General features: G+C 37.6%; 1 protein-coding gene across 1 annotated transcript in view; it reads right to left on the reverse strand.

The window, feature by feature from the left end:
• ARID1B (AT-rich interaction domain 1B) overlaps window positions 1–23,455 on the reverse strand; it is a 323,938-nt gene that overhangs the window by 259,096 nt on the left and 41,387 nt on the right.

The following is a 23,455-nucleotide window of genomic DNA, read 5'->3' on the forward strand; positions in this document are numbered from 1 at the left end:
TAGTATGCTAAAGAAGCTGTAAAACATTTGTGATTCTAAACTAAGATCAACATGCAAAATAGTAAGGATAAAAAAAAAACCCACATAAACAGAGTAGCCACAAATACCTTCAAAGGTCTATAAATATCTATTAACAACTCTTACTTTAGGATTATAAAGGTGAAATTAGTGATTTGCACTCAGACAAGTAAACTTCTATACTAAATTACAGAAAGGGAAGTCTCTTATGGATAGGACCCAATTACAAAACACTTCTGACATCCACCTGTTTTCTTCTGCTCTTCATATATAGCAGTGTGCTCACAGACCATCCCTTTTACTACATTTCAAATAGATGAGAAAAGATGATGTCATCACATTTCATCTAGAAGAGAAGCAGTAATAAATACCTTTTGCAGTGAAAGCAGGAATGCTTTATGATAAAATATAACAGCTCTTTAAAAAGAAACATTTCAAAGTAACAGGAATGTTGGAAAGGTAAAATAAATTAATAGTCTATGTTGTTAAAAACTATCTACAAATCTTTATAATCCAATTCTCTCAACAGCTTCGATATATGGTGAATGTCATTAAGTTATCAATCTAAGAGAAAAATCTGTCTTCAAACTTGAAGATATATATCCCATTTAGCCTAATATTTGGGAGTTTTAGAAAATACTTTTTTCACATTTTAGGTTAGTGATGGGGTTTGGGGAGTGTTGCTTTCTTTTCTTTTAAGGAAAACTGTCAACTGAGAACCCTTAAAAAAACAGCTACAACATCACACCATAAGGCATCCGCTAATATATGCTATCTTTAACTAAATGTTAGTTTGTTTCACTACTGTTTGTTCTTCTTTCTGGGCAGCACTTCATTGAGGATCTGCTCCCTTGAGGAAACATAAGCTGCTTCAGTGCAGTGTATCTCAACATCTCTGCAGAAGAAAAAGCATGTAATCAAATAATTAGCACCAGTGTAACCGTTCTGAGCATCAGAAACAAAAACCTAGAGAAGCACCTCTTTTTAAAAACACTGCCTCCTCTGTTGCCTCTAACTAATCTGAAAACAATATTATTTCATCTTCAAGTCAAAAAGAAAACAACTTGTTACACTGCAAGTGGCTTTTCCATTGCCTTTCAGAAAGAAAAGCTTTGCCAAGTCAGAAGATTTTTGCTCTATCGGAAAAAAAAGTATTTCTATGATGTATTGTAAATCTTTACCTCCCTCAATTGGGAGGTAGGTTTTTATGCCTTTCAAAATTTATTATGTCTGCTCGACTGTGCTTTCCTAAAGATCCCTTTCAGCTTCTGTTCCAGCTAGCAAGTGAAAATTCTCTCAAGTGCAGTAATGTAAAAGGAGTAGGAAAGAAATTCAGCACATGAACAGGGCAGACACACAATGAAGTGCAGTGCTTTGCACAGCCCTACAAAGTACATTATGGCTCAATTCATGGAATACCCAAATTCAAAGTACTTGTTCTATGGGTCTTATAATTTATTAAATTTGATATTATAAATAAAACCACTAAGTCAGTCCCAGCTGAAATGCTTAGAAACCCTATAAACTCAGCAACATCTTGAGCCTCTTCTATACATCTTTTCTAGCCACATCCTACTTATTTTCCATTATGTGTGATTCAGGTTCCAACTCTGCAAACTACTATGCAATTTAAAATTTTAATTCTAAGAGTAGCACCACTGAACCTAACAGGGCCAATGCCACTAACATAACCAGTGATGCACACACCAACCTACTGAGCTGAGGGATTTATACCGCGATATCCTTGGGGCAAGGAATATGGCTTTTCCTACATTTCATAAAGCAGCACATAATTTTGCTGGAAAGCAGGAAATAAAGATTTCAGTTTTTAAATTTCCTATTACCAGCAAGCCCAAAGAGGAGAGCAAAGAGTCCAGAAAAAGCTCTGCACTATGTCCGATTAAAAGGATCTCCACAATCTTCCATCTCATGATGGTAGTCAGGAAAGGTTCCTTCCATACAAGATGAGGTACAATAAAGTTGTGATTAATTGGATAACTAATCAGGAACCAACTTTCCCTGCTGCCATTCTTAGCTATCTTTTTCTAGTTTTGTCTAAAGCAAAAGACTATACTACTATTAAAAAAACCAAACACAAAACCAAAATCAGTTTCAACTACACTAACTATACCTCCATGACATTTTTCCCGCTGTTAAGCCTCTTCGGTAAGTAAAAAAGGGGAAAAAAATCACACACAGATGCACTACCAAATTCACCATCAGAGAAATAAGCAATCATTAGCCTAGCAATGACGCTTTCTCTGATATTTCAGTACATATACACTACATTAGATATTCAACACTCTTCAATAGCAAATTCATCCTTCATGCGCACAAAGTGCAGTAAATTCTCTCATAATTATAAGAGTGCAGGACAACCTTGATAATTTTAATTACTGGGAAGTTTGTCTTGGGTTTCTAAATATCATCAGTAACAAGGTAAATAAAGCAAGTAAGACACACAGAAATGGAAACAAAGGCTGTTTTAGCAAAATTATATTTTTACTAATACATTAGAACTGCAGGGTTTGGTTTCGTGACCAAGTACGAGCAAGTGTATTTCACTGACTTTTGTAAGATGAATTGATTATTACCATGACATTTCAACCACATACAAAAGAGAAAGGTGACACTACAGCAGAAATGTGCTATCAGTTCAGCAGCAGTGATTTACAGAAAGAGCTTTTCAAGTTTATACTAACAGGGTTATTTCATGAGCTGAAAATAGTTTTATTCCCTTATGTCAAATAACATTTATGTATCTGTAATGTGCACCATACCATAAAAAAGGAGACATGAAGAAAAACATGACTTTACAGGCATGACTACCATCACACAGTATTGCTTTATAAATAATGCTGAAGCAAACACAATCTGCATATAAATAACATTTCTTATATTGACTGTTAAACACACTGACAGAACCAAACAGCAGCAAAATGTTGCTTATGATAAAAATCTCTGCTTTTATTTTAAATATATAAACAAAATATTTATTTTTGTAACCATCAAAGCAAGCAGCTGACTTTTGATTTTGTCTGTGAGAAGCACATATCTACAAATAAAGGAAGAGGAAAAAAACCCAACATGGTAGAGGAAAAAAAAGAACACAAGTGAGGTTTCACACTATTGACAAGGCTTATAATCCAGAAAAATCTGCCGTGTTAGCCAAGGCACGGCAACACAGCATTTAGGCACATTGAAGAGAAATGCTTGTAAATTCCATGGGTCCAATGAGCAGAGACACAGTTTTCATAATTTTATCATTGTGTTCCACGGCTGAGCGGCTGTCAGGCCAATGGCAAGGCACAGGTTCCCATTTGAATGACATATGGGTTCACCCAACCAGAGAGATGTTAGAGCATTAAATACCACAACCAGACAGGACGAGAATACAAAAAGCCAAATTAGCGCCTGTGCAACGGCGCGCTCAGGCAGGGACCTGCCTGCTCCAGCCCAGCACCTCTGCCAGGTCCCCAGCATGGGAAACCCCTGTCCTCCAGGTAACAGGCTCTCACCCCATAAAACTCAAAGACATGCTGAAAAATTATACTTCTAAGTGTGGCGGGAAAATAAGAAGATATGTATTTTTAAAACACTGGGAAACGTAGACTTAAGATATGTGGGGAGTGAGAAGGGAGCAGGAATTATTCTTTCCCACAGTATTTCTAAAAAAGTGCCATGGAAAATACATTTTACCTTTGTGGAAAGCTGTTCTTTAGACAGAAGTGTTTAACATGTTATATAAACATGTTATGCAGTGAAATGTAAAACACAGGGGTATTTTCATCACATTTATTGCATTTGTTAGCCAAAACATAGTAGTCTTGTAATCACTGCCACTGCTGTAGTAAAACACTTCAGTAATATTAACAAAAAAGTGCTTTCAGACAGGCTTGTTGAAGGAGAAAGAGATTATATTGAACAACTTGGACCTAAACAAAACAACAAACCCAAATAAAACCCCCAAGGAACTGCAGATGAGCATGCAAAAAGAGATGAGCATGCAAAAAGAGATCACTTGGCTGACCTCAACCAGCAATTCACCATGCCTTGGAATTTTCTTTTATGAAAAAACCAAACCCAAGTCACATAAATTACTGAACACTGCACAGGACACAGGTGTCCCTCTCTGTACAACGTGATGGAGCAACACATGAACCACACAACACCATCAGTCCACAGGAGAGGTTCACACTTCAGGGAATTGAATGGAGGAGGAACTGATGGAGGAATTGCATTAGCAATTTTCAGTCCAAGTCAAGTTGTTCACCACGATGGCATATAATGAGCAGCACCTTTGCACAGCAGGATTTGCAAAAGCAAAGGCAGAAAATAAGCTTTACTCAGGCTGCCTAAGACACCCTGCCTGTACACAGGCAAATTCTCAGGTGAGGAGGAGTGGGCACCTTCACCCCTGGCCCTCACCCTGCACCCAGTCAGCTGCAGCCTCCCCACAGCTCAAAACAACTCAAGGAAGTGGTAGAGATGGTGCCTTCCACCGACTTTAAGGGAGTTTTTCTTCTCTGTCTTTCTGTGCTCTATTTTCACAAGATCTCTCTAGACATGGTCTCTTTAGATTTATTTTATAATACCAGGATTCTCTTCTGTTTGTACTGTGTTTTTCCTGCTCTCATCTGTTTTACTCTTTCAGTGCTAATGCTATCATCTATGCAGAAGGCTTGGGAGACTTCACCAGGTTCTGCAATATTCTCCACCAATAAACCAAAAGGACCAGGAGGGAGGATTATCTTTAGGCATGCATTCAAAATAGCTGCTTAGATCAAGGGTACTGATTGATTAATTACTGCAGCTCAAAAGTCACTGACCATCTCTTCACAACCACAAGGAAGACCATTGCTGCAAGAGCAGCAATCCATAATAATCTTTATTAAAAGTTATTTAACCACACACTGCTTATGCCTTATGTGGTTGAATTTGTACTTTACTGGCAAAAATAAATACTTTTTAGGACATTCGTGAATTGTTAGGAAAAACAACAACAAAGCCATTTCTTTCCTTAAGAATTCCAGCACCACATCACCATCTGCTACAATATCTCCATATGCTTCAAATGGTAGATCCCAAAAAACTGTTTACAGGTTAAACTTTGCCCCAAAGGTTATGCAAGCAGTTTATCTTTTTACTTCTGAATTTCTTTTTTTTTTTTTGCCTGACAACTCCACATTCAACTTTCAACTGAACACATCCAACTAGTATCCCTCCCATCTTCTTTTTTTGTTTGTTTGTTTTGTTTTGGGGTTTTTTTGGTGATTTTTTTTTTTGCTGTTGTTGTTTTGGTTTGGTTTTTTTTTTTTGTTTGTTTGTTTTGTTTTGGGGTTTTTTTGGTGATTTTTTTTTGCTGTTGTTGTTGGTTTGGTTTGGTTTTTGGTTTTTTTTGTAGTTAATTACAAAGATCTTATTTCAGGACTGTAGACACCAAAATACTGAAAGAACCCTGTCTGACTCTGGAAAAACCCCAAATTCAGTTAAATATCTCCCTAATTGTTCTCCATAGAAGCAAACTGTATGCCACCTGAAAGCATAAGATGAAGAGGAAATGAATCAAACACTATGAAATGTACTCCTTAGTTATTTTAACATCTAACAGTAGAAAACTGTTTCAAAGCTCCCCATACCTACACAAAACAGCGCTGGCAAAACACAAGAAAAGTAGATATGAAGCAGAATTGTCACTGATGTCCTCCTTAAAACACTATCTTCGAGAAAGACTCTCATACCCTCTAGGCTAATCCATTCCCATGCTCTGTGTTGGAAGATGATACTCATATTAAAAGATCCATCAAAGCCTGCCCTACCTTAGACAAGGAAAAAGAAGTCAGCACAGCTGATGGGAGGGAAATCTCCTGAGCCGTAGGCAGAGCATCTCCCTCCTTGCCATTATCTCTCCCCACCCTACCATGCTGAGGGAAGTTGGCAAACTGAGACAGAATTCCCAATTCAAAAAAACAGGAGCTTTAAAAAATGCTTAAGAAAGGGGAGAGTAAGGCTGAAGATTAATAGGATCTTCAGAGCTCAGCAAAGTGCAGGACAGAGGGAGAAATATGAAATTGATGTCTATGACATGTCAAAATAAAAGAAATTTGAAAACCGCTTTTTCCTTAGAAGTTGAAATTTTTAGTTATAAGGATGAATATTTGAGTGTCTGATATGGAGATGTGAAAACTCCTGAGGGTTAGTTTAGAATGTTTTGTTGTTTTGTTTTGTTTTAAATAAAATACAGTACACTAAAGCATGGCAGAAATTATTAAAAGTGGTTTTTAACCAGGAAGTTTTCAACTCAGAATGAAAGCATTATTACACAAACACACAGAAAAAGAAAAAAAAGTCTGTCAAAACAGAAAACTAAAGTTACAAAATATGAATATTTAGATTTGACTATAACTGCCAAGAACATACAAGCTATAACTTACAACTGGGGGAAAAAAAGTTGATTAAAAGAAAAACAGTATTCAGGGTGGGGGGAGAAACAAAACTTTTCAAATTCCCATCAAGTATTTATTTTGAAACCGATTTTCTTTTGAGGATACTTTAACTATGACGAAAATTCATCACCCAGTATAAAACTACACTCACCACATTTTCCAACAGCTTACAAGTAACCAAACAAACACACTGCAGTACACCATCCTATTTTGGTAACATGGAAATTAATAAGCACTTATCATAGATCAAATTTATATGGACTTACAACAGACTTAGAACAAAGATAAGCATTCTGAGTTAAAATTTATACCTTGTGTAACAGTCCGCTTAATGTAGCGTTCATGTAAACCTGTAGGCAGACACAAACTGAGTCACAGTGGAATATGACTCTCTTGGAGGCTAAGGTAATTTTAACATGAAAAATGCTGTACCCATCTACAGAGCTGCAGGACACTAACAGGTCTTTTCTAATTCCATTTCTCTGGAATATAAGCAACTTGACATCAATAAAATGAACAAATCATTCTCATAAAATTAATGAAAATAGACTTGTGATACTAAATCTACTGTTATCATTTTTTAAAATTGTTCTGAAACCAGAAGCACCAAAGAATTGAACAACACTGATGAAAATATTTTCAGCTCAGAAAATAACATAGGCTTGATGGTCAATGCTCGGGCTGCAACAGCTCAGGGGATTTTTAAAGATGAGATTTCAGCTGAATCCCAAGCTCCAAGGGGAATGAAGCCTCACAAGCTATTGCTTCTCCCAGCCAGGTGCAGCAAAGCCCTTGCATGAATATCATCTGAACTCCCAACCAAACAAGACTACAGTAACGAAATATGGCTCATCAAACACTTACCCATGTGAACTTCAAACAGGAGAAACAGGAGACTTTCTTAAGTTTCCAGGACAGTATCCAACTGTTTGCACTCATTCTACCCCCAACCCAAGTTGTGTAATGGATGGAAGTGGTAAGAGATCCACCACCACTATAAGCAGCTCTAAGAATGAACAGCTGTCCTCATCTTCCATCTAACTGAAAGAAGACACAAAAAATGTCATACCTAAATTCATTCCTCATACCTAAATTCATTCCCTCTTTGGTACTTTTGCAACTGATAACTGAAAGAAGACACAAAAAATGTCATACCTAAATTCATCCCCCTCTTCAGTGCTTTTTCAACTGACGACCAAGCAGTACTTAATAGAGCAACAAAAAGACACGGATAGGACAGGGGTTAGACAGAGGGAAGCACATGAACAAGGCAATGATGCTCATCCTTCAAATGTATTTTTTTCCAAACAGTTTTTTCGCTGTTTCTAGATTTAGGATATACTCAGAAATACACTCTGTATTTCTGCTTTCAGAGCCAACGAGATAAACACCGAAGTCCTGCAGGGAGATAGGTAAGTCTTAGGCAATCACCCAGATGGAGGAAGGTTTCAGGTATTAAGATGTAAAACTGCACTGAAAATACAGGCTAGACAGAAAGCTAATGATGGTTTGATAACCTTATTAGAAACCTCACATGGATAGATGGCACTCACTGCCTATTATTGCAAGGCTTGGATGGGATTACTTTAATTAATGTTCTACCTAAACTCTTACTTCAATAGCTACTAATTACCATTAAGAACTACCAGCTATATCCGCAGATTAAACATTTCTCCCCACCCCAAAGACCCAACTTTAGAAGTTGCTTCTACAACAAATTATTTGTTATATTGTTTATGGTGCCATAGAAACTTCTACATCCTTTTAAATTTGTGGTAAGATCCTTTGATGTAAGTCCTTAAAAAAACTTGTTGAACAGATACTCACAAAACCAATGCCTCTTTAAGTCTATGCTGAAAGAGTGTGAAAAAATGTCAATATACTACACAACTTTAAAGCAAAATTAGAGGACTCCCAGTATTTGATGCAATCTTCAGATTGACTCAAATGCTGCAGCTTTCTCTTTCTTTCTGAATGCATATACGAATAGAGAAATAAGAAATACCTTGTCTTAAAGATGCAATTTTTTGTAGATTGATGTATTCTCTTTTAAAGGGATATAATTTTACAATCCCTCACAGGTGAGATAGTGGGTTTAATATCTAAAGGAAAGTACATATTTGTCTTTATGTCAATCTGTATGAAAGAAAAATCACTGGTAAAGTAGCAATAAAATACATGCACTGCAAGAATCCATCTACATTCCTATTTTGTGGCTCAGATTTGACGTATTATTTGCCATACTCAGAAATGTAGTATTTCTGTATGCACACACATTAATCTTGACAAAAAGATCTTATTTCAGTCATGCTGATCCTATTTTAAAATTTATTTAATACTCAGCTATAAAAGGCAAATACTATTTTATAATTGAAAAGGACATCACAGTTGAGAAATATCCCTGATTGAAAACACTATCTGAGCAGTTAAAAGAAAAATTCTACTGTCTTCCCTTTAAAAATCAATAGAAGAAGACAGCTATGTACAGATTTGGAGAAACTAATAAACAAATTGCAAGAACAAAAGCCTTAACAGTTTCATACACACACACACATAAAAATTGAATCATATTTTTCCCCATAGTATTGTGAATTTAATAGAAACTATGCTGTGTACATCTACGAGATGCTGTATTTAAGCATTTTTGTATCTCTTTATACATACCCACAAATTTTAGTAAACAATTATATAAACTTACAGTCTGAAAAAAGTGAATTAAAAAAGGAACAATTCTAGTAGAGAATAATCTTTGAAAAAGAAAGTTAGTCTATTCTCCTGGAAGACAGAACCTCCCTTTATATTTCTCAACTGTAAAACTGCATGAGAGCATAATGGTTTTAGTATAGCCAAAACAATAGCTTTGTACAAGTAAGAAACCACAAAGAACAAAAAATAAATGTAAAACCAATCGAACTCTGTACAGCAATTATGATTTAAAAGTGACTATTAGCAGAGCTACAATACTTCAGACAAAATTTTTAACAACATTTGCTTTCTCCATCTGTCTTTTTTAAAGACTTATTTCAGCAGTGAGTCAGATTTTGGACAGCATTTGATGTGGTGCCATTTAAAAAGTAAGAGAAATAAGAAGAAGGAGATTTTATGAAATAAATTCTGCCAAAATCCATGGCAGATCTGGAATATGACAACAAATTCATGTCAAATAACAGTCTGCCTGATGTTTAGATTGTTAAGATTATTTAGGAAATATGAAAAAAAAAGTAAGCTTTCCAAACAGTCTTAGGGAACTTAGATTCCAGCGTATGTAACATATTAGAAGAAAATTAATAGATACATGAATTTAATTAAAAGATTCTGTGTTTTCCTATTGCTGTTATACACAGAGGAGCAATCACATGCTGGTAGCAGATCCATGTCATTAGATTGACTGACTTCTGCAATTCTTCTTTTCCATGTACAAAAGCAACTACACATCTGTGAAGACAGGAGCAAGAGGCCCAACTATCACAGTCTTTTAGTCTTGTTATTCACCTTTGCTACCAGTGTTGTACAGGTTCTTCTCTACCAGAACTAAGGAGAACAAACACCATTTCAAACAGGTGGATGGAGCAGACAGCATTTTGGCGAGTCCCTCTGTGGCACAGAGAACAAGTTCATAAAGTAAGAGTGCATTGACAGCACATTTTCTTTTAAAAAATAACAGAAAATTTACTAGCCCATTAGAAGTGCCAACCTAAACGTTTTTGTATCATCCTTCTGAATAAATGAGAAGTTTGAGAAGTCAGACAAAGCTTCTTGACAAAACTCTGTTCTGTAAAACTAGGAGAAAGTAATGGAAACTTATCAATTCCTTTTAAACATTTATTAGGTCCAGAATGGGACTGTTGGGCAGAAGAGCACAAAAGCATTGCCACACAGTTTTGGCAGATCCAGTTGCAGCCATCAAGGTGCCTTGCTCAATGACATGAGCCTTAATTACCCAATTACATCTTATTTTTAAGTTATTCTGGCACTTGGCACTGGAACAAAACAAGTTGATCTAACTGCCAAGTGCCAGAAATTCACCTCCTCTCCATTCTCCTGGCACATACTCCCAAATTTTTTTTTTTGTATGGCTTCAGCACCAGCCTAGCCATAAGCCAAGCCATTTTAGCGCACTGAACCTGCAGAAAACTAAGGCTTCTCCCTTCCTTCCCAACAAAAAAGACCCCAAAAGTCTCCCACCCATTCAGCAAAACACTGTTAAGCTTCATGAAAATTAGGAATGTACGGGACTGACCCAAGGAAAAGCAGAAGATCCAACTGGAATCAAGGTGCTGCAAGGAACAGAAAGCCATCCAAAACTAAGGAAACTGTTTCCCACAGTTGCCCAAGTCTGACTCAGATTTGTAACACCAGCTAAGTGCCATATAACAGCAATGTGATTGATGCACACTGTATTTTGCATCATGCAAAGCAGAAAAAGCGTAAGGAATCTCAGAAGCGTAAAAAAATCACTCCAACATCGAAGACATTAAATATATACATACACATCTATACTTAACACAGACATCCTTACTGAATTTTGTTAGTAATTAGCCCTTCATCTGAAAATGCTGAAGTAATTCACAATGATGCATAAAATATATCAGTGAAGCTGACAGATATTATTACTTCAGTAGAGACTGCATATTAAACCTTTCGTTCAAATCTATGGCAGAGCAATGAAGCCCGCCACCTACTCTCTTTGGAACAAACTCTCCCTATATGGAATTACATTTTGCCTGTTTATCATTTCCTACCAATTTAGTTTGCCATGTATTTTTTCCCAATTCCTTTCTTCCAAATATTGTAATGTGTCTAGCATACTGTAGTTTTTTAAGCACTTGGGTAGTCAATGCATATATATAATCCGTTTTCAAAGTCATAACATGCCTTGAGGGATGCAAAAGGTGTTAGGAAAAATAAATAAGGCAGGAAGAGTTTTTGGTTCAGCCAACCAGCCTCAAGTTACATTTTTCTAAGTACTTGTATGTATTCTTAGCCACTTTTAAGTATGTGTTAAAAGCATAGAAACAATAAAGAATTTGTAGTTCTTCAGTGAGGCATGAAAACCTCTGTAGCTCCCTGGTGTACATGCAGAGAAGTAATGGGTGAAGAAGAAAGATGGTCACCTTCTTACTAGTAATAGGATTTGGGTGTTCAGCCTACTTAAGCTTTTGAGTAGCAACTTACTTCAGTGGCTATACCAGAACCAATATTTAAGAAATTCAACAAATTTATAACAAAAGCTACTGAAACCACCTGCAGATAAAAGCCAAAAATTATCTGAAAGTTAGAGACTACACAAGTTATTTTTAAAACACTGTTATTAGGGTATTGCCAGGACTCTTCAAGCATAAAAGGCTAGTATCTTATTTGTTCCATCTGCACAGTGTGTGTATATATGGTTACAAAACAAATGACATTTTTAATATTTTTTCCTCAATTTTTGTATTTCAAAAATAGTTTTCTGAAAAACACAACTGCCTTATAAATGAAACATCTTTAGAATAATCCCAAAAAGTTGCAGAAAACCAAGGAGGTATGAATTGAGAAACACAAGCGTAGATGTTTAAAATATTGCCATTACTAAGGGTACTAAGGTAAAAACTGAAGGGATGAATTGAAGATATGCTCAGTGCTCAAAGCACATTTCTGAAATACAAGATAACAATTTGTCTGAGAACATCTTCTCTTTATCTCCCTCTGAGGGTTGTCAGATTATTAATCTTCAGAGCACAAATCACTGCAAAACTACAATTCCCGATGTACCCTGCAGCCCATTCCCTTACCTGAAGTAAATGAGTCCTTGCTAAGAGGAGGCAGGTAAGCTTTAACAAAACATAAACATAGCTCTGCTGTGCAGTTTCCAGCTTCGGGTGGCTGGACATGTATTTCTTCCCATGCTCTACTCTTTTTGCAGAAAAAGAGGTAAGGAATTAATCAATTGAATTAAGTTGAATATTTTTGGTTTCCTGTGGAAGAACAAACTCAAGGTGATACTGCAAATAAAGAACTGATTCTGGGATGAATTTTGGCAATGCCCTCTACACAACTCTGTATGGTATCAAATAACCTCAGAGCAAAAGGGTATGTTACTAGGTTTCCACTGTCCTCAAAATGCTTCAGCTGACCAAGAGAAGAAATGAAACACAAGCTGAAATTATTAAAGTGGCACTGGCAAACAGGAACAAAGCCTTCTGGTGTAGCTCAGACAACAGGATCAATCCAGGACAAATGTTTGTTTCTCCTCTCTGAGTTTACAACTGCACCTGTGGTCCTGCACTCTGGAGCAGCTTTCTACAGACAGGGAGAATGTCCCATCTACTGCTGTAAGAGAAAGCCTGCACATGGCACACACATGCCTGCAAGTAAGGATGATGCCATCCTAGACAGGTGCATCCTTTCCAGGCCTGGAGTCACAGCTACCATGCCAGGGGTTGATCCTACACACTCTGTTTTTGACTAACAGCCCAACTTCAGCTGAAGCATCTCTCCTGTGTGGTTTTAGAGGTCGAATGAGGAAAATAAAAGGGGTTAGGGGAAATGTTTTATCCCCATAGTTTGGCTGAGCTTCATGACCTCAGCCATGTCCTACTGCCTGGCTCCTCCATCCCACTATTCAAGCTCAGGTAACTCAAGTGCTGCATTAACATTGGAGCAGAGAGGTGTCCACACCACATAAGCACAAGAGGCTCTGGCAGTACCAAATTGCCACCAAAGTCTCCACAGTGTCCACTGGTGCTAGAAAAGATCCACCCAGATGTCAGTGAAAGCAAAGATCCCTCCAATGTACATCACAGGAATGAACAAACCACCACGTAAAAGTAACTAATTAAATTTATTGCATCCACTGCTTCAGCAGCAGAAGCAAAAAAAACCCAGAAAACAAAACCAACCTTGTACAGAAGACCACAGTTAGTCTCTAAAAAAGTGAAGAAGATGGATTGGGAAGCATTCAAGGGAACTAGCTGCCACCCCACAGAGAGGACAAGGGATTCTCACCCAGGAAATGGCCAACACCAGTTTGTCCCACCAGAGACCCAATGGGTCAAAACCAGCTGGGTAATAAACTCTACCTCACAGAAGATTCAGACACTTGGAATTTGGTGCCTGTTCCTGTACCCACCCCATTACTCTATTAACCACTGGGGAGGGGGCAGATGACATACACCACATTTACTGCCTGGTACTGCAAAATCATTAATTTATCTTACAGCTGTTTTACTGGCACAACCCCTGCTCTTTAATGGCGCTCTTTTCCTGACTATGAGAAATTATTGGGCAGTTTGTGCTAACTGCTTTCCCGTCATGTTTCATTTCTAAACACCATCTTCTGTCAGTTTATTCCCATTCAACCCAAAGTGACTGTCAGTATGAATACAGATGATCTGTTCATTTTTATAATGGTCTAATTTTGAGAGCCGTTTCCGCCTCCCTTACTCCTTGAACTTAAAAGGCCAAGCAAACCCAAAAAACAAAAATAAAAACAAAAACTAAGGAAAAATAGAATCAAACAAAAATCCACCAAAGCACAGGCAGATTAAACCTCAATATTATGGGAAATACATTCTGTGTATGCTATTGACCCATTTGTATTTTACTTTGTTTGAGAAAAGAGAAGAAATGTGGAAAATAGAAAAGAAACAACCAAACAAAAGGGGAAAAAAACCCAACCAAGAACAGAATCACCCTACTCCTATCTGTTTTATCTGCACATAAACATTTTTCATCATAAATAGGCAAATTCTGCTTTAATATTCCTGCTTATTCCACTAATTTTAACATTTCACCAGAAGTCCTTCTTGAAGGGCTGAACCCTCCACTCCTAGCACTCACAAATGTTCGTCTGCACTGGAAACACTCTCAAAAAGCAGCAAAATCCAGTAAGAATTGAGAGGAGGAATGGTAGGGTTAAAAAGAAAATAAGGAATCCCTGGAAGTGGTCCTGCACTGCAATTATGTAACTTGATATCAAAGGTGCGAAAGCTAGAATGAAAATATTTGATGTGACAGCTCTTCACCTCAGTTGTAGCATGCCCTATCTAAATAGCAGGAGAGCAGATGGTAATTTTCAAGCACATTTAGACCGGAATGCAAACGATACTTAAAAATAAATACATAAATAAACAAATAACACTATACATGGAATAAATAAAATGAAGCTTTAAATAAAATGAAGCCTGTGGAGGGGGAGAGAGCATCTTACCAGGCTAACCAATGTAGTTGGAGGAAAAAAAACCACCACTGCACACACAAATTTACAGTCACACAAGCCCTTCTTCAGATCTGGCATTTACGATTTATTTTTCTAAAATAAGCTAAACCACCAACTTGTGGAGCAATACAAAGACACATGCACTTGTCCTGGCAAAAGCTTTCAAAGTTCACTGGTATTAAATCTGCAGCCCAGTAAGCTGTGAAAACTCTGTCCTTTCAAATGAAGCAGCTTTTGAATACTTGTTGTGAACATTTTAAGTGAATAAGCAGACTGCATAAAATTTGTTCAAACACCCACCACTACCTAGAGATTTATGCAATGTCAGACTCAAATTCCAAGTTATTTTAAACCTAAGGAGAAATAAATCATTTTAATGTTAATAAAGACTGGTTTCAAAATGCTGCTTGCTCCACAGATAATTCTGAATAGTCTTCCAACTGTCCAATCAAATAAATCAATATCTGGGGTCATGGCAGAGGGGGATTTGTGAGCTATACATGCTCTGTATTTAATTGTCAGAGTAAATCCCAGATTTAAAGCATCACTACAGCTGACAGGGCTAAGAACAGCCAGTGCCATGACCAAGAATGGTGTCTACTACTGCCCAGGAACCCAGATCATCAGGATGCTTCTGCACATGGAGAGCTACATACCACCACATACATGGATGTGTATACATTTATGTATATGTGCATGTGTATAGTATAACCAAGACAAAATTTAACAACACTGGGACCAAATGGAAGAGAAAGGACAGTTTTCTCACTTACATAAAACTTCTGAAACTGCTTTTACATGTACTATTTTAACAAGCTACATGTATACGCAGCCCGTTGCAGTATACTGATCTTTCAGGGATCCAGTAACATCAGTAAACCATGAAGAAAACGTTAAACTAACTGTGCCTGAATAAACTATTGAGCACTCTTACCTCAGTAATCCTGATGTTAATTACCCCAAAGCCCTGATACCTCATGCAGAGCAACAGCACCAAAAATTCAGTTTCCCCTGCTTGCATAGCTACATATCCTATGTGTGCTCTCATCAGTTGAGGTCAGCCACTGCAAGATTCCTCTTGGTGCAGTCACACCAGCTTTGTGCCCCACTGTCCTACACTCCTGCAGACACCTACTTGACTCTCTGCACTGGCCATGCTGTCCCTTGGGTACATCTCTGTTGGTATCTCATTCCCCGACTCATTTTGAAAGGTCTTCCCCATCTCCAGACCTTCTCCTATGATCTAAGCCAATGAAGCCTGAACTGGCAAACACAGCCAACCCCACTACTCTTGAGAACAAATCTAGAGCCCCAGTGCCAGAGGGTAGCAGTTTCTCCTGACAGAAATATGGGCACATTTGACATCAACTGAGATAGAAAAGGTTGCAAGACAAGACTGTATTAAGGGGGGAAAGCAAGATCAAATTAAGTGCTCAGATAAAAGCAATTAATTGCTGCATCTACAGCACAAGTGTTTCCACCTGATGCGCAAGAGCAGATTTGTTCAAAGCAAGCTAGAACTACAGCACAATGAAAACTCAGATTTCACTCCCATGTTTTGCAAGAACACCATTTCTACTCAATAAACATAATTTTGGATAAAGCACTACTAATATGCAGCACTGGGTAGGTATTTTATCATTTATTTGCACGTATCACGCATTTTATAATAAATTAGCATAGCAGTTCAGCAGCAGAGTCAAAATTTGCACTGAAGCATCCTAATTACTAGGATTCTTTCTATATTCCAATTCTAAAGTGTTATCTCATTTGCTCATTAGTATGTAATATACATGCATTCCTAAAAGCACATACAACTAAAATTATCATAAATATATAACTACAGCTACATTTTTATTAGGTTTACCAAAATCTGAAAGAAAACTGGACTACTAAATGCAAAACTTACATGTAAAATTCTAATAAATAGAGTCTTAAGTTTAATTTCTTCTCCAAAATACCCCCAAAATGTCTAAAGTAAAGATTTCTATTTTACATAAAAATTATCAATAACTGTTCATTCTCTAGAAGAATGAGAGGTTGAAAAGTAACTTGAATGTATTGTAACACAATTAGGTATTTTAAAAATATAAAGCCATTACTTAGCTATTAATAGAGCCAGACTAAATTGATATGATTAAGCCCCAGTTTAATCTACTGTACAGTTTTATAAATGTGTTAAATTTGCTTCCTTGTGGTCAATTTTGGCAAGTAAAGTGTTAATCAATCCATATTAAGATCCTTACACCCACAGCATGCCAAGGCAGACAAGAACAGATACACAGCAGTGTGCTTAGTATGGGTACTCTTGCACACATTTTCACAAGGAAACTTGTAAGGTAAACTTTGTTTTATTTGTATGTTTTTGATTCCACGAGGCTGTGATGATCAAGATGTTGGCTAACCAACATTAAAAAATGCAAAGTCCACACCTGACGTCCCTTCCTCGGAGAAACTCTCAGTAAGCTTCAGTGGTATATAAATAAGCAGCTAAAAGGAAAAAGACCTCCACTGTTTAAATGGGCTTTACAGAGCTGAACTAAGTCAAATTCAGGAGATAAACTTTAGTGTGTCTCCTTCAGTGAGTGTCCTGGCCAGAAGTCCTCCACATCAGCTATGGTGGGTCAGCCCTTCTCGCAGCCGAACTTGCCCCTGCTGTGGAGACCACAGCAGCCCACGGGCTGGCCTGCCAGCTTGCTGCCCTCTCAAAATAAGGTTTCTTTTCTGCAGGATGCAGGTGCAATTCTGCCCACGATACCAAGTGAGACGCAAAATACCATTTCTGTGTCTTCTGAACTCTTACAGTTTACATGTGGTATTTCAGAAGTAAGAATACCTTCCATCTCCAGAAGGTGTTTTCACACCTTCTATATGCATTTTAAGTTACTTGCCTGATGGCAAACATCTTGGACCCAGAGAACCCACCTCCACAAAAAGCACTCACTTTTACAAAATTAGGAACCAGAGAACATATTTTTTTTTAGTAATTTAAGTTTCTGGTTTCTGAAGGCATAACAATGTGGTGCGGGTTTAATAAACTGACCACACTGTTGGAACATATGATTCACTACAGAAAGAAAAACAAATGCTCTGATTGCAATATGGCAGAAGGAAAGTGATTTCACATTCATGTCACTCAATACTTTAAACACCATGTTAATTTTCAGACCTCTTGGGGTTATTTTGAGTTTTTGAGTTACCTGAAGTGCACAGTAAGCCTTATAAAACATTTGCACGTGGCCATAGTTCTCCAGCCAATGGGCCTTCCCTGTGAAAGTATAGCCCATATATACCTCTGTGCTGGACTGAAAAATTCTTTAAAGCTTCTGTTCTTGTGTATTCAGTTATACACAAGTTGAGGCCAAGAAAACCGAATCACTTCCTTTTAACCTAAAAGGTTATTCAGTTCTTTGGAATTTTTACTATCAACCACACTTCTCCAGTTCACTTCAGCCATCCCAACTCTGTATCTGAGCACCATCTCTATCAGCCATTTTGAGGGACCAAAACCCAGATTCAGTTTGCCAGCATCACTTTCTTTTACCCAGCCAAATATCATATTAATGCTTTTAAACTGCAGGACTGCACAAAGAACTTGCACTCAACTGATTATCTACCACGACCTTCAAAGCTTTCTTTGTCACTGTGTTTCCAGAAGAAAGTGATATCCCGTAAGTGAGAACTGCATTTTAGTCCATAGATCACAATGGATTTATTAAAATCAAAGTATTCCCTCTAAGTCTGGTCTTATCTTCATTTAAATTGGCAACAGGGAAATGTGGTGTGAGTAGTATATTTTCATCTTGTGTTGCATTTTTTTAAAAAATAATTTTAAAGGAAAGTTTAGTCTCACTGATTGGTAACTATTCTGTTTCAGTTTATTAGTAGCTCTAGCTTTCCCACTATGCTTGGCAAGTCTTTTTGCTAACCATAAAAATGTATTTAATGTCCTCATGCACTTATTTAAGCAATTAGGTGCTTAAACAAATATTTATTCAGTGCTTAAGTTTAACATGCTTATTACATTATAAAAATGGCAAACAGAACATTTTTTTCTTACCAGATCATTTTTTAAAATTCGTAATTAGTCCTCATTTATAGTTGAAGGAATTTTACTCCTTTTAAAACAGGTCTTCATTACTTAAATAAACCACATAAAAATAAACTTGATCCACATTCAAAATATTCTTTATAAACAAAACAAGAAATTGCTTAGAGAAGTGAAGCTTCTAGTTATAAAATTCTGACGGATGCTGGAAACAAGAACAGCAGGACAGCATTAACTTTTTATTCAGTTATTTGTTTAGCAAAAAAACCTTCAAGGCATTCCAAGCATCATCTACAGGAAAAAAAAATCCCTCCAACTGATTCAGTTCATGGCCATTCCTGTCTTTTGTGCTGCTGTCCCTCTGAAAGCAACAGACGTGTGTGTGTATGCACACAATATATCTATCAATCAATACACATCCATGTTCATGGATTTTATACTGTTGCTTATTTGAGCTCAATTCTTTCTGCATACAACTTAATTAAATGAAGCCATGGTACTTTCAACTAAAGAACCACTGATTTACTTCTGTGACTAGCTCTCCTTCATCTGCTTTTGAATTCCTCAGCGCCAAATACAATGTTTTTCCAGACAAACCACTGCCTGCAACTACATGCACAGGTTTTAACAGAAGTTCCTAAGGGTTTCAGTGCTTGGTGTTCAGACCCCCTTCTCAGTGCAACATTCTTGAGGGACAGGTCATCTTGCTTTTACTTCATTTCAGTGGTACCTAGCAGGTACCATCATCTCCTGCCTTGTCTGCCAGGACAATAACTCACAAGCATTTAATATAATTTGCTTTTGAGTACTCAGTTACTCAGAAATACATAATATCACTCTTGATATAGAGTACCACTTTCCTTCCCCTTCTATCCACTCAGTTCTCTCTAAATACGTTATAACCATTTATTTTAAAATTCCAGTCCTGTGAACCTTTCCACTGGACTTCAAGTAATACCAAGCAGACAAAATTTGCAATTGTAAATGAGAAATTCAGCTTCTCTTGTTTATTATCCTGGCTGCCAGCATTAGAGTATAGGCAATTAAATGGGGATGAGGGGGAGGGGGGTGCCCCTCCTGGCATCTTTAGTTGCTTGATCACTGCTGTCCACAAAACCATGATACATGTCCAGACTTTTCCACAGCCCTACTGTCACTACTTTTACCTTGACTGTCTCACAAGCAGAAGGGGAGGCCTTTGAGACAGATCAGCTCATACCCACTGCAGTTTCCTACTAAACAGCTCCTTGAAGGGACAGGCTGCCACAGGAAGGGCTGGTAACCTTGCTCCCCCTGCCCAAATGGGAAGCCTTCCATGCCTCCAGTTGGAAAGTGCAGTGGAAAGTGCAAAACTGGCATGAATAGCACAACCTTAGGCAAATTTCACTAAAAATCACGTAAGCCAGTGGCAGAGCTAATGGCTAGTGGTGGCCTCCCTGAACAAACAGGGAGACCCCCCCCCAGCAATTCAGTTTCCTCACCCAGCAGGGAGAGCAAGCAGAAGACTGACCAAGCATCCATAACACCTTTGTTCAGAATGAGGTTTCAGGCTTTCATTACTCACTTAATTTTCCAAGAGTAAATATAGTGTAACAACCAGTATTAACGTAGCAATATGGACAAACATGTACACCTCTGCCTCAGCTGACAAATATGTTTGCAAGGCTCATTTCACCTTCAACTAAACAGAGAAAGTTGCCGCAAGACAGGGAATCTTAAGGACAAAAAAAAGACAAGAAAAATCCCTCAAGGCAACTGCACACAAATACACTGCTGTATATTGCTTGCTCCAATAAGCACTTACACTGACTTCAACCACAGGAAAAATTATGGGACAAGAATGAATTCACATCCTTTCAAGGAGTTCTACTGCCCAATTCATTCTATGTTTTTTGAACACAATTGGGATTTTCACAACATATCAAAACCTGATATCTGAGTATCTCAATTTCCAAACCAAGATGTTAACAGCATAGATTAAGAACTCCAGCAAGGGCGCAAAAACAAGACTGTTGTTTTCAACCACTGTTCAAATTTCACCTGCAATCTTTTGTCAAGTATATTAAAATAACAAGAAAAGGCATCTCTTTTTCAGGAAAATATTAAGTCTTCGTATTTTTATTGCATCTTTTAGGTGAACCATTCACAATATTTGTTTTCTATTGTAATTTCACACACCCCACACCAGGTGGTTATTAGATGAACAGTACTAGTGAAAGCAACAAAAGGACAACAATACTGCATTTCAAAAATTAAGATGGCATAGCAATAAAGATGTGCAGATTTACGTTTCATTCATTGTAAAAACATCTCCAGGGTAATCACAAAGTGTTCAGGCATTCCCAGTATTTCCCACTGCTATGGTTTTATTTTAAAGGGGGAGGAAAAGAAGAGGGGGGAAAAATTTCTGTGATTCAAAATGGAAGTTCAGTAATTATTTACAGCCCAGTATGTAACTGGCAAAATGACTGGCAAAGTTCTCAGCACATCAGCTCAGACGTATGTAAGCAAGGCATTCCTTCCCTGCGGTAGGCGGCCTCATGTCAAGCAGCTATGTGCTAGAACTTGTCCTGTGCTACCTGTTCAAAGGAAACTGTGCAAGAATATTTCAAGCTCTGACAGATACCACTTTGTGAAAAAACATCCACAGGAGTATTACAAAAAAAGACAGCACTGATGTTTCAGCAACCTCTGTGTCAAGAAAGGTGCTCTCCTGCATTTTTATTGACATGCAGGAAGCGGATGATCACTCCTTGTACAATCAGTGCTAGCACTGACAATCCTGCATTTCTACCAGTCCCAGGCTCCCTTCCATGCCTTTACCAAACTATCACTTAAGAATTTGCACCCACCTATTTCAGAGAAATTACCATTTGTTTTTGCAAATAGAAATGTCACATCTCTAAGACAGTAAAAAAGTACCCAACAAAACCACAATGCAGTAAGAAACCCTATCATTTGCAGCATTTCATTACTACAAGATCTACACCAAATGCCAAAGTGTGCTCTCCTTTCTTTTAGCAAAATTTATTAAAATACTGAGATGACTGAAGTTTTTTACCTGAAATAATTCAGGACACAGCCATTCCTGCCTGTGTCTGAAGTGCAATACATAACATCAGGTCCATGTATAAAAAGTACTTTTCAAGTAAAAACATGTTTTCACCACTAAGCACAACACTACACGCAATATAGATCTTTACACATTCCTACAAACAGCAGTCTTACAACCAGGTTAACTCTTTTTTTGTTTGTTTGTTTTGTTTTGGGGGGGGGGGTTGGGGTTTTTTTGTTGTTGTTTGTTTGTTTGCTTTTTCCTTTTTTAACCAGACATGCAGAAAGCTGAAGTTTCTGAGTTCCTGCAAGCAGGTCTAAAGCAACTCCAGTAAAGACACAGCAACTCACACATACACAGGGTTCTGGTATTTTGTCAAAATTTTATTCTGCTTTACAAGATATTAATGCATGCCAAGAATAGGAGTGTATTTTTAGTCAGTTCTACATGTGAAAGACAAAAATGGGATGACAGAACACAAGAGAGAAAGAAGAAAGAAAAGCCTACACCTAATACACCCGAAGAATATCTGATCTTTTACTGGATATTCTTCAGTTACTTTTTGTGGTGATACTTCTCTTGTAACCCTGGTATTATAAGCCTAAAGGAATATTAAAAAACATTGTTTTTCCTGTGATGTATAAAATCAAAGCAGAAAAGGCCAAATACCCCACACAATCTTGGCATTTACTGAATCTACCCTTCACAACTTGCTACAAGACTGCAAATTTACTCAGGTCATAAAACAATCTTCAGTTTGAGAAGGATACATGGAATTTCTCACAGCATCACCTCAGAGGACTGAAACCCACCTGCCTGCTCTCCAACATCAGGTAGGATTTTTTGTGAACATGAGGTCTAAAGTATAATTTTCTGCAGGACTTAAGGTTGATTTTAGAAATAATAGTTTCCTCCCTAGAATAACCTTCCAAGCATAAAAGGGCTATAAATCTATTAGGTACACACTTCCCAAACCTGCAGGGAGATATCTTGGCCTCTGATTTTCCTCAGTTTTGCCAACCAGCAATAAAATGAAACCAACGAAAAACACAAACCAGTCAATTTGCATCTATCCTTTAAAACATTCTCCAGTACAGCAGAAGAGTCAAAACACATGCCGATTTCAGAGCTGCCAGCTCGGAAAGTTAACAGAGACAGCAGAGGCAAGCAGTGGAATTCCTGAGGAGGGACAGGAGCAGCTTCAAGCAGAGGTCCTTGCTGAGCAGCCCTGCTTGCTTTGCCCCTGCACAGACCCTTAGGTGCTGGTTTCTATTAAGCACCACTCGCTGAGCACAAAACAGAGAGACAATCCTGTGGGAAGAACAAGGTGGCTCCGCTAGTCTTGTCCTGTAAAGCACATCCTTGCCAACATGGCCTCTAGAACACTCATGGATATAGACTCCAGATAACTAATGTTACTTCTTAAATAATTAAAACAACATCTTCCCTAAGTGGCTATATAAACCTTCTTTATTTTGACTGGATTCTTGTCTCAAAAAACAAGTTATATTACAGTATGCCAAGAAATATGCAGAAACTCTTCATCACTGTTCTGTGAAAGAAATGAAAAAGCAAGAGTAATTTACCAAAACTAAATCCACTTACTTTCCTAAAGGTCTATTCGGATATAAGATTCAAATATGATTTCTAATAATGCCCAGTCGCTGAACTGTTTATTACCTGCATGT

This window comes from Passer montanus, unplaced genomic scaffold (genome assembly GCF_014805655.1).
Source record: "Passer montanus isolate IOZ18808 unplaced genomic scaffold, ASM1480565v1 scaffold2, whole genome shotgun sequence".
In the NCBI taxonomy this organism is placed as follows: domain Eukaryota; kingdom Metazoa; phylum Chordata; class Aves; order Passeriformes; family Passeridae; genus Passer; species Passer montanus.